The sequence below is a fragment of the Eptatretus burgeri genome, chromosome 4 (genome assembly GCF_056783735.1).
Source record: "Eptatretus burgeri isolate ZD-2024b chromosome 4, Ebu_testis_v1, whole genome shotgun sequence".
Taxonomy (NCBI): Eukaryota; Metazoa; Chordata; class Myxini; order Myxiniformes; family Myxinidae; genus Eptatretus; species Eptatretus burgeri.
The window spans coordinates 20449303-20461859 of NC_140964.1; the positions used below are offsets into that span (position 1 = coordinate 20449303).

Genomic DNA, 12557 nt, shown 5'->3' on the forward strand with positions numbered 1-12557 from the left:
GTATAACTTGTTCAGGGGGTATTGTCTTGATAACTCACAATGAGTACTATTGTTGCAAAACTCTTTTTCAGGACTTTGCTGGTCTCCAAGGTATAACTCTTTGGTTGGATCATCAAGGACGAACTCATTCTGTGGGTCTTGGTCGCTCATATGGTCTTCAACCAAGCCAACAATTTCGCTCCAAGTTGTAGCAAAAGCAGTATTTTCATTTCGTATTTCAGATACAATTTCCTGTGAGAGAAAATAATAATGTATTAATTAAGTTATTTAATTATTAAATGAGTCGATGTTTAAAAGGAACTAAAAATAGGAAAATAAAATCTTACCTCAATGGATAAGAGGTTTGAATCCAGTTCATCAACTTGAAGGTTTAGTTCCATACAAGTAGTCAATCTCCAAGGAACCCCAAAGTCATCCCACTCAAGGTCTTGCTCGTTCACAAGGTCTTCAACCAAGCCAACAATTTCGCCCCAAGTTGTGGCAAAATCGGTATTTTCATATTGCATTTCAGATACAATTTCCTGTGAGAGAAAATAATAATGTATTAATTAAGTTATTTAATTATTAAACGAGTCGATGTTTAAAAGGAACTAAAAATAGGAAAATAAAATCTTACCTCAATGGATAAGAGGTTTGAATCCAGTTCATCAACTTGAAGGTTTAGTTCCATACAAGTCAGAGAGTTCCAGGCAAGCACACAGCACACCATCACCAGCAAAAAAATGTTTAAAATGGAGCCTGGGCTTGAGGCTTTTATAGGGAAAGACTGTTGGGTGTGGTTTCCTGTGGAAATTCCCTGGTGGAATTTCATAACATGCTGGAAACCATTTCATAACATGGAAACCATAACATGCTGGAATTTTCTAGTGATTTCTTTGTGAGTCAGAGATGAACTGGAAATGATGTAAGAGTAGGCGGGGCTTAGCAAAAGTAGGCGGAGCTGAGGAAAAGTGGGCGTGGCTTAGAAAAATACCTCATGAAAAGTGGGCGGGGCTTAGCAAAAGTGGGCGGAGCTTAAAGAAAAGTGGGCGGGGCTTATAAAAAATCCACAGAAAAGTGGGCGGGGCTTAGAGGAAAGTGGGCGTGGCTTATTGAATACCTTGTGGAAAGTGGGCGGGGCTTAAAGAAAAGTGGGCAGGGCTTTAAAAAATTCCATTTGGAAGTGGGCGGGGCTTATGAAAAGTGGGCATGGCTTAAAAAATAACCTGTGGCTCAGGAGGTGGTCAAACAAGAGCATTAAGAGAAGTTTATCATTTTGTAATGGCACAAAAGGGGTATCTTAAAAAATATAAAGATTCAAATGTTTTGTTTGTCAATATTTTAGATGGGGATTATTGTGCAAAGAAAATTAAACTATTGAAGGAATTTGAGAATGAACAAATGTTTATAGGTTCAATGAGTGAGCTAAACAATATGCATCGGTTATTTGATAAAGAGTGTCCCGGGGCTTAGACGTTTCAGATATTTCTTTCGAATCACCTTTAACAAATCTTTATATTGTTGTATGGGTTATTTGAATAGAGAGCCCCTAGGTTAAAAGGGGAGACAAATAAATATACCTTGGGATAAAAAGGGGGTTTATTTTTAAGGAAAAAAAAAGGGAATCGCTGAAAATCCTCCATTCATTTACATAGGGAAAAGTGAGCCAGAATCAGTATATTCACCCTACTGTGGCCTATAAGTGCTATACATTTCTGACTAAAATTATAGCATTAAAACAGAACGATACACATATTCAACTCCAATGAAAATAACATTCTATGTAATATAAAGGTAGACTATGATGATATGATATCAAATAATTTTTTTAAATGCAAAAGGCATTCTTAGTTAAAAATTATCAAATCTGTGTTGGCAGAATAACTGAGTATGAACCTGGTGGTCTGTACATCTTGCCCATTATTTTCTTCTTTATTTTCAGGTGTTTCCCTGTATCACTGTGAACGTGCCCATGCAGTCAAGCTCTGAACACTTTAACCTACCTGAAAAAATGTCTCAACAAAAAGCTGCAGAAGTGAGGACTTGCATCATTTGCAAGGAGGGAGACTTTGTCAATAAGAAAGTTGTTGATAAACATGATATATCACTCGTGAAAGATCTAAAAGAAAAGGTGGTGGAGCGGGTTAATCTAGGTGAAGTGAACCTCAAATCACTGGCAGATCATTTCATTAGCCTGTCTGAGTCAGATTTACATAATGTCTGTTATCACAGCGAGTGTCGCAAACCTCTTGCAAACAAGGCCAACTTAGAGATGTGTAGAAAACGTGCTCTTCCCCAAACACCAACTCTTTCTGATGCATCCTCTATCTCTGATGTATTGCCAGCGACTCCAAAACGTGGAAGGCCATCAAAGACAGATAAATCTGAGGCAGCAAGGCCTCTTATAAGGCAGAAAGGTGCTAAAGTGCTTCCGAAGGAAAAGAAATGTATATTCTATACATGTTCTTTTTGTCCAAAATGATTCCAAGGGCTGCACAGAGTAGTATCAGATCCTATGGGTCAAAGGTTTATAGAAATCAAAGGGGCTACTGATGATGACTTAGTCAGATTGAGTCTAGCTGAACTGTCAGATCCTGAAGATGCAGCAGCATTAGAGAAATACTATCATCGAGACTGTCTTAGGTTTGCAGAGAGACGTTGAAAGGAACTTGGAGATATCGATGCATACAGACATGTGAGAAATGTGTGTGATGCTGAATTTGTTGTGTATGTGAGAGATTCCCTAAGTGTAGATGGCTGTGTCCTTAGCATGACTGAGTTAAATGACTTTTATCTTGATCTGTTGAAGGAGAAGAAAATTCATGAGCAGAGAAGTGACAATCACAAGAAGCACTTGGCGGGAGTTGATTGAACAGCATGTGCCAAATGTTGAATTTGTTGAGCCTCCAAATCGTAGGCAGAGTTACAGAGTTATGAGGAAGAAGTCAGTGGGCCAAGCTGTTGAGTTTGCAACTGCAGACACAGATGCATGGGTTCTAATCGATCTATCTTGTGCCCTGTGGAAAGAGGTTCTCGGTGTAAGAGATTGGAAATTCACAGGTGACTTCAATGACTTTAAAAACCCCCCTATGCTCAAGTTCGTAACAACGCATATCATGTATGGCTCTGAAGCTAGAAGAATCTCAGGACAGCGTCAAGCATAGGTGAAGAAGAATGTTGATGTTGTATGCCAGCTGATTGTGCAGAGCTCAAGAAGTCAGAGACAAGTCAAGTTCCCCAAAGAGACAAGTCAGAGACGCTCCCCTAACTTCGCTGGGAGCTCTTCAGGTTGAAAAACATGGAGTCTGAGATGCTGTCCCCCACCCGAGCTACACTGCTGCCTCATATTCAACGGGCAAACTTTGTATGCATGGTGAACAAAGCTTATGTCATTACACATCCCCAACTTCCTAGTTTGGAAAAGAGCGGTTGGGTCCTCGAGGATGGTGCAATCTTCCCTCTACGGTGTCTTGCACTACCTGCTCCACAAGCACTTCTAGAGCTGATCAAATGCGGCTGTAAATCCTCTGCCTGTGCACGCAACTGTTCCTGTGCAAAAAACAACCTCCTCTGCACGCCGCTTTGCAAATGTCATGAACACGAATGTCAAAATGTCAGGCATGACGATATTGAGGATGAAGATGTATAATGTACAGCTTTCTGGTTTTATAAATTTACAGGTTTATAGTTTTGGTCATGAGATCAAGAATGTGATGCATTATAGTATGCAATTGCTCTGGATTTTTTTTGCCAAAATTAAGGTTTTATACTTGCACGTTATATCACGAAATGTGCCATATTTTGTTTTCAGCATATTTTTACCTACCCAAATGACCTTGACAATGACCTTTAGAACCTTATCATGACCTCCAATGAAAAAAGAATATCACCATTGAATTCCTCACCCACAAAAACCCATATAAAGTGGTATTATCCAATATAGTTCAATTATTTTGGCCAATTGACATTTTGAGGCCATTTATGACCCTGTGGTGATCTTGGACCGATGACCTTGACCTCAGATCACCTCATAACCATCATATTTGAACTCAGAGCCCCCATAAACCCTATCCTTGACACCAAGATTATGAAGCTAGCATGTCTAGGAGCGAATATATAGGCAGAGCAATATTTGGGGGGGGTCACCCCCTAAAGGGCCCCCCAAAATACCCTAAAGGTTCACGAAAAAAATTCAACCCCGAATTTTTGTTAATATAGTTGACAAAGCTGCAAAAATAAAAAAAAAAATAAAAAAAAAAATCAATTTTGGCACAAAAATCCTACGAAAGTCATTTTTGTTACATATCATAGTGCACTGATATGCAGAATGCACTATGTGCAGAATGCACCTCTCACTTGAAATTCTCCTCAAATTAAATTACCCTGCACATAACATCAGACTATTCAAGCTCAGAATAAAGACAATAATAATAATGTTTGTTCCACAAACTAATGAAATTACACAGGAAATAATTGTGAACTTGCTTTACCTGTGCATTATAACTGCTGCTTTTGCCAAGTTTATGAAATAATACTTCATAATTTAATGGTTCGTATCTTTGTATGAATTTGGCATGCAGGTGTGCATCATTCCCAAAAGGGTGTGGATGTGCTGCTGATGTCGTTCCCCCTGAAATTTAGGGCAGGAATTTGACACCGATACCTTGCCTACTCTTCGGCGAAAGACACTCGTGGGATCTTTAATATGCACCAACTAATGTCAACAGACAGAATACCCAGCTTAACCTCATCCGAAGAACGGCACACTTGGTGATGCAATGCCCTGCCGACAAAGCACCGAGTTTTATAGATGGAACGAGAATTAAACCCAGACTAGACAGCTCAAAGGTAAGTGTGTTGTCTCTGCACCATCCTGTCGGACAAATTTAATGTCAATCCATAATCAAGAATGCACCTTCAGGTTTATACATCATAGCATTGAGTCACAAAATATCCACCCAGGAAACTTCATAAACCATGTCGAACTGTTGCTGTGAAACCATTATTTTTTGTTTTTTTTAATCATGCAATGGAATTAAGTAACAGCAATAGGTGATAAGCAGTTGAAGTGCTGAGCACAGAACATGGTTCAGTGACTGCTTTGGAAATAAGAGAAAATTAATGCTGAACAAGTGATGGAAGGAAAGAGTAAAAGTTATCTTTAAAATGGACAAATATAAGGTTAATATGTCCAAGTGAAGAGCAGGAGAGACAGCCACCAATGTCAACAAGGTAGTTATTAACCACAATGTCAAACAGTTGCAACATGATACACTCTGCAATCCCACCTTTCTCTCCAAACTGTCTGCATACAGCATCCAAGGCCAACTCCACATATGGCTTACTGACTTCCTCTACTCTCGTAGCCAATGTGTGGTACTCAACGGAATCCTTTCATCTCCTCTTCCTGTCAAGGCTGGAGTGCCACAAGGCAGTGTTCTGTGCCCAGTCCCATTCCTGATCTTCACCAACGATCTCTCTGACGCTGGAAAATCCCCTTTATCTATTTCCTGATGACTCCACCCTGCACTGTGACATCCCTCATCCTTCAGACAGGCAGGCTGCAGCCTCTTTCCTCTCTTAAAACGTTGAAAAAAAAATCACAAGCTGGTAAAACACTTGGAATATGTCTTTCAATCCTGAGAAATATCACACTCTCACTATCTCTCTCAGAAAGGACTGTCTGGAAAACCCCACAATCTACTTTTTTTAAACAATCCTCTGTTGGAGGTTCAAGAAATCAAACTCCTGGGTCTCACTATTAGCCATGATCTTTCTTGGGCAAACCACATTTTGACAATGTCCTCCAAAGACAGCCAACGAAGCATCCATCTTCCATAATACAAATCCTTCCCTGGCACACCTGAACTCTTATCCACCTACAAGGCCTTCATCCACAACTTGATGGAGTACTGCTCTCCCCTCTGAGCTGGCTCCCCTCCCTCACTTCTTGCTCAGCTTGACGCTGCAGAAACCAAGGCCTTCAACATCTGTCTTCTCCCATGCTGAAGTCTATGGGCTTATCAATTCGCCATCGAAGACAGGTCGGTGGTCTCTGTCTTCTACCGCTTCCTTTCTGGTCTTGCACCCTCTGCGCTTTCAGTGAATTATCACCCCCTCCCCCCAACCACGTTTCCGCAGGGCTCACATGTTGCACCATCCACCCTCTTCTGAGTTAAAATGACTTCAATCCAGGATCACTGCTCACCTCCACTCATTTGTTCTTGTTCTTTCTTACCTGTGGAATCAACTTTCACATCCTCTTCAACATCATTCTTCCCTCCAGGTCTTCAAGATGGCTGTTCACCGCCATCTCAGATCATCCCCAATCCAAAACCATGATCTTTTCTACCCTCGTTAACCCCACCCCAATTCCCTCCTAATTTTCCATTTTTTCCTCCTGGGAGCTTCCTTCCTCATGCGTGCATTTTGTGTCCTATTTTTGTCTGCTACGTCCTGATCCATTTGGTGTGCTTGTTCTTCCACAAGCCTCGATCGACTACGTACACAGACAAAAAAAAAACCTAGAGCTCAACCTCAGATTTTCTTTTGAAAATTGTAAGTGAAACCATAGGTCTCAGGTGGCTTGATGATGTTACAGTGTACAATCACTTGTTTGCTCTGCATATCTACTGCCAATACAAGTTTTGGGTTAACTCGGTGGCAAAAGTTGCGAGAGCTAGAATTCAATGGTTAAAGCTAATGTTCTCCCAGGATGTAGATGCTGTCATCCAATGGCTGAAACATGTCTCGACATTGAAAATGTTGGGGGAGCTGGGGAACCACAAGCTGTCGTATACGATACACACGTATGTGCACTTCAAATATGTCAAATATTTGTTCATTCTTGAGCATTTCCAGAGGGAAATTATACAATGCCTCACGTTCAACACACAATGACATCAAAATGTCCAGTTACTTTGTAGTCTTTTGCGTTCTTAATCAAAACAGCTTGGGTGGCCATCAACAGGCGTTGCATGTAATGTATTATGAATCATTTTATGATTACCTGATCCTCTTCTTGCTTAAAACTAATCATATGTTAATGAATGCTTTTGTACATGCTAAAGTACAATTAGATGATGAGAAACTGAGAAAAAGATGAGAAATTGTCTCATGAGGTTGTGATTTAAGGATGAACGAAAATTAGTAACAACAAGTCACACTGTAAACTGAATCAGATTCAGGATACGTCGAGCAAAATATGTTATTGTTTTTTGCAAATTGGCACACTTTATGTGTTTATAATCAGAAAATTAGATGATCATGAATATTACTGAATTAGGCCAATCACTAAAATGGTGGTGATTAAACACAAATGTTAGCGATTATGTTTTGTGCCACAAACAATCAAAATGTGTAAATATAGGGTAAACCGAATAAGGAGTGTCCTGACAAAAGAAGCAAACTGAAAAGGCCTGCTTATGCTCATCCAGCAATGACGAACGAACACTCAAACCTTGATGTGCTGAGAAAGGCCTCACAGAGTGCCACAGCACATCACTGCATATGATTCTGGACATTACTCCAAACAAACAGCGCAGGCCAATTTTATGGTCTTGGCATGCTAAAGCACATGACAGATTAACAGAAGAAACATTAAAATGTCCCGCTAAGTACTACCCCTTGATCCAAAAAGCAGAAAGTGGTTGGTACAAACTCCAAAAACGAGGACAGTGTGGACCACAAATAACCCACAACGTGCCGAGAACATGGAACCCAGAGGACACAGCAATCACTCTACCACAGATACATCCCATCACGCAATCTTCTTTGAGGCAGGCTCACTCCACCCACAACAGAACCTCGTGATCAGATCACATCACCAAGGAGGAATAACCCGGATGTGCAGTCCATGCCCAATAACTTGTTTTAATGCACATCCTTATTTTACCGGATCACGCAGGAAACAGATGCAGAGGGAGTAGACGATCAATCAAGGGTGATTAGTGTGAACAATGGGGAGGGAAGAAATTTGGTAACAATCAGTGTGTTGGACCGGAAGAGGATTAACACAAGGTAGAATAAAGCAGGTCCACACACTCGATTGTTCATGGGGCTTTGAAGAAGTTTGTGTGTCACAAACGAAACGTCGCTTTGAGACTTGATCAGCTCACACGAATTACCCTCGCCGAAGGAGAGGGCATTGCATTTGGGTTCGTTTGTCTGTCTGTTTGTCCACACAGAACTTTTGTGCTTTTCTCCACAAACACTCTTTGGATGGAGACAAAATTCTCACCATCAGAGTGACTATTCATGTAGAATGTTTTAATGATAATTATGATGTCATAGGTCATGTGGTGTGGCAGCTATGTTGCAAAAATGGAAAAAATTTGGACCTCTGTATCTGAAACCGCAATAAGGAAAACATTGAAACTTGGCACATGGCAAGTACTCTTCACGGGGAATAAGTGTGTTTTTATGACGTCATAGGTGCCTTCATTATGACGTCATAATTGCATTTGTAGAACACTACCTCTGATAATATGGAAATTTTTGAGGATCATCTCGGGATAAAATGGTCCAAAGAAAAAAAAAAAACATGATGTCATCGGTCACATGATTTGGAAGCCATATTGGGGTTTTTTCAATCTTCAAAATCTTCTCTGAAGTGGCTGAACAGATCGAGGCGAAACTTTACACGTATGACTGCCTTTCCATGAGGAACAAAAGGTTCACATATTATGTCATAGGTCACATGGTTTGGCAGCCATATTGGATTTACCCCAAACCTATAAAAATCTTCTCCAGAACGGCTGGACAGATCGAGGGGAAACTTCACAGAAATGTTCCCCAAGCCATGGCAGTACAAGGTTGCTCAGGAATCATTGACAGGTCACATGGTTTGGTAGCCATATTGGATTTAATAAAAATATTAAATGTTTTCTCTGGAACCGTTTAATCAATCGACATGAAACTTCACAATTATTATCTAATTGGGATGGGAAATATATGTTTTAAATTTCAACTTGATCAGAAGATACACTTTTGTGTCTGGTCTGGGAGCCAGAATTATTCTTTTTTTTGATCTGGGTTATTTTTTATATTTGAATAAGGCTCACTTGGCTGTACCTGGATGGGTTTGAGGATAAAGGAGAAGCAGCTGAAATGTGAATCCTATCCAGGTTCTTTCTGATTACGTACTCCAATGCAGGACTGTAGCTATTTGGTCTTCCAATTGATTTGAATTTATTTTAATCCCATTCTAAATTCAACTGAATAATAATGAAAAATGGGTCATGGGTCAGGGTCAGGTGTCCAATCAAAGCGGGATGTCTTCTTATGCTGTCATCACTGCCAGCAGTTATAAAGTGGCAGTTCTAGATATGTTTCTTATTAATTATGGAACACACCAGTACACAAAAGAAGTCCTGGCAAGGGTCTGCAACCTCTGATTGCTCTTTTTTCTTGTTATAGCTGAATTACCTGGCATTGCCCAGGGAAATTCATTGCAATACGTATTGAAATATTTCCTGCATGACAAATTGGAGAATGTTGGGTTTATGGTTTTATACGAATTACCAATCTTGGCTATTGCAAAATGCACTTGGACTCGTATCAAAATGCTTCATCTTCTCAGGGTGTCCAACATGCTGCCCTGGAGGTTGCTTGTCTTGCACGTTGATCCTCAACCCGAGCCTGTTTCTGGTCTTGAGTCTCAAGTGGCCTGTAGACTACCATCCTCTTTGCATCTGATTTGTTTCTGTCCATCAGGGATCATTTTTAGTGGCATTTCGCAGTATTTATTATGCAAGTGAGGTAGGTTAAGATATAAAATCACAGAAGTGCACCCTTGAAAGTTGACTCGAAGTCAGAATCCAAAATATCTTGGTAGCCCAGAGGCAGATCACTTACACACAAAGATAGTTTTCATGACTTGGGAATGAAAAATAAATAAATAAACGACAGAGTAATTAACATTACTAGTTGAGCCCGAATAATTTCCACACAACAGACTGGGAGGATTAAAGTAGGGAGCATGAACACAGTGGTGTTATAAAATTCTGGAGTGCAATGCTCCCTGAATGGTACATTGCAGAGCTATTTCTATGATCACGTGAGTGAACCCACAAGAAGTACTCCGGTGGGCATCTTATCATGCCGATCTTTGTGATGCAGTACATTAAAGTTCAAAAAGCAACAGATGAATTGTACAGAGACGAAGAGGATTAGAGGAAGGGGAAAAAAACGTACCAAGGGCATGCAGAGTTTCTGTTATTAGCTTGCATACATCATATGACCTCAACATGTGATCTTTACAATGCATATTACTCGATCAAGGGAGTGTGTAAGAAACATACTTGCTCGAGGCCTGAACACAAAAATGTTATAATAAACCTGTGTAAAGCAATCTTTTAAAAAACAGGTGTACATGTAAACACTATAACAATTAAATTTGTGCTGTTGACAACAATTCACTCCAACCTCAACGTACGATATTCACAATACTGTACATATTACTCGATTGCTCATGGGAAAAAAGAAACCCATGCAATGAATAAGCACAAAACCCGATCGAGGCTTGAAGGCCAATTATTTGGTTTTATCTGAGGCCAATTTTTTTATTCAAACATAGCCCTCGACCTTCCTCTGGATGAAAGTGGAGGCCATGCAAAGTTCGGTTGCATTGGTTCCTGCAGGGTCCGAATGCATAAAAGAACAAACACACAAATGTACTTTTGCTCTCTCCCCTACTCCCTGAAGCTCCCTCTCCCCCTCTCTCACCTGCTGCTGGTCGTTTTGCATGTTGCAGGTGGTGTAATGGCAGCTGCCTGCTTCATGCTGTGAGTACTCTGTCTCATTGTGATTTTCCTATCCCATATTTCACTCCCTTGTGTCCTTGTTTATGCTTGTGAAGTTGTCCCTGTGTTTTCTTTCATTGTAGCGAGAGAGAGAGAGGGGTAGCGAGAGAGAGAGAGAGAGGGGTAGCGAGAGAGAGAGAGGGGTAGCGAGAGAGAGAGAGAGAGAGAGGGGTAGCGAGAGAGAGAGAGAGAGAGAGGTAGCGAGAGAGAGAGAGAGAGAGAGAGAGAGAGAGAGAGGGGTAGCGAGAGAGAGAGAGAGAGAGGGGTAGCGAGAGAGAGAGAGAGAGAGAGGTAGCGAGAGAGAGAGAGAGAGAGAGAGAGAGAGAGAGAGAGAGAGAGAGAGAGAGAGAGAGAGAGAGAGAGAGAGAGAGAGAGAGAGAGAGAGAGAGGTAGCGAGAGAGAGAGAGAGGTAGCGAGAGAGAGAGAGAGAGAGAGAGAGAGAGAGAGAGAGAGAGAGAGAGAGAGAGAGATAGAGAGAGAGAGAGAGAGAGAGAGAGAGAGAGAGAGAGAGAGGTAGCGAGAGAGAGAGAGAGAGAGAGAGAGGTAGCGAGAGAGAGAGAGAGAGAGGTAGCGAGAGAGAGAGAGAGAGAGGTAGAGAGAGGTAGCGAGAGAGAGAGAGAGAGAGGTAGCGAGAGAGAGAGAGAGAGAGGTAGCGAGAGAGAGAGAGAGAGGTAGCGAGAGAGAGAGAGAGAGAGAGAGAGAGAGAGAGAGAGAGAGAGAGAGAGAGGTAGCGAGAGAGAGAGAGAGAGGGGTAGCGAGAGAGAGGGGTAGCGAGAGAGAGAGAGAGAGAGAGAGGTAGGGAGAGAGAGGGAGAGAGGGAGGGAGAGAGAGAGAGAGAGAGAGAGAGAGAGAGAGAGAGAGAGAGAGGTAGCGAGAGAGAGAGAGAGAGAGAGAGAGAGAGAGAGAGAGAGAGAGAGAGAGAGAGAGAGAGAGAGAGAGAGAGAGAGAGAGAGAGAGAGAGAGTAGCGAGAGAGAGAGAGAGAGAGAGAGAGAGAGAGAGAGAGAGAGAGAGAGAGAGAGAGAGAGAGGTAGCGAGAGAGAGAGAGAGAGAGAGGGAGAGAGAGAGAGAGAGAGAGAGAGAGAGAGAGAGGGGTAGCGAGAGAGAGGGGTAGCGAGAGAGAGGGGTAGCGAGAGAGAGGGGTAGCGAGAGAGAGAGAGAGAGAGAGGGAGGGAGAGAGAGAGAGAGGGAGAGGTAGCGAGAGAGAGAGAGAGAGAGAGGGGTAGCGAGAGAGAGAGAGAGAGAGAGAGAGAGAGAGAGAGAGAGAGAGAGAGAGAGAGAGAGAGAGAGAGAGAGAGAGAGAGAGAGAGAGAGGGGAGAGAGAGAGAGAGGGGTAGAGAGAGAGAGAGAGAGGGTAGCGAGAGAGAGAGAGAGAGGTAGCGAGAGAGAGAGAGAGAGAGAGAGGTAGCGAGAGAGAGAGAGAGAGAGAGGTAGCGAGAGAGAGAGAGAGAGAGAGGTAGCGAGAGAGAGAGAGAGAGCGAGAGAGGTAGAGAGGTAGAGAGGGAGAGAGATAGCGAGAGAGAGAGAGTAGCGAGAGAGAGGGGGTAGCGAGAGAGAGAGAGAGAGGTAGCGAGAGAGAGAGAGAGGTAGCGAGAGAGAGAGAGAGGTAGCGAGAGAGAGAGGTAGCGAGAGAGAGAGGTAGCGAGAGAGAGAGGTAGCGAGAGAGAGAGGTAGCGAGAGAGAGAGGTAGCGAGAGAGAGAGGTAGCGAGAGAGAGAGAGAGAGAGAGAGAGGGGTAGCGAGAGAGAGAGGGAGAGAGAGAGAGAGAGAGAGAGAGAG

At 42.2% G+C, this 12557-nt stretch overlaps 1 long non-coding RNA gene and 1 pseudogene across 1 annotated transcript in view; one reads left to right on the plus strand and one right to left on the minus strand.

Annotated features, from left to right (window-relative positions):
• The window catches only part of LOC147027595 (uncharacterized), a 114132-nt gene that overhangs the window by 70027 nt on the left and 31548 nt on the right, over positions 1-12557 (minus strand). The window lies entirely within an intron of this gene.
• LOC147027596 (uncharacterized) lies at positions 75-4140 on the plus strand (annotated as a pseudogene).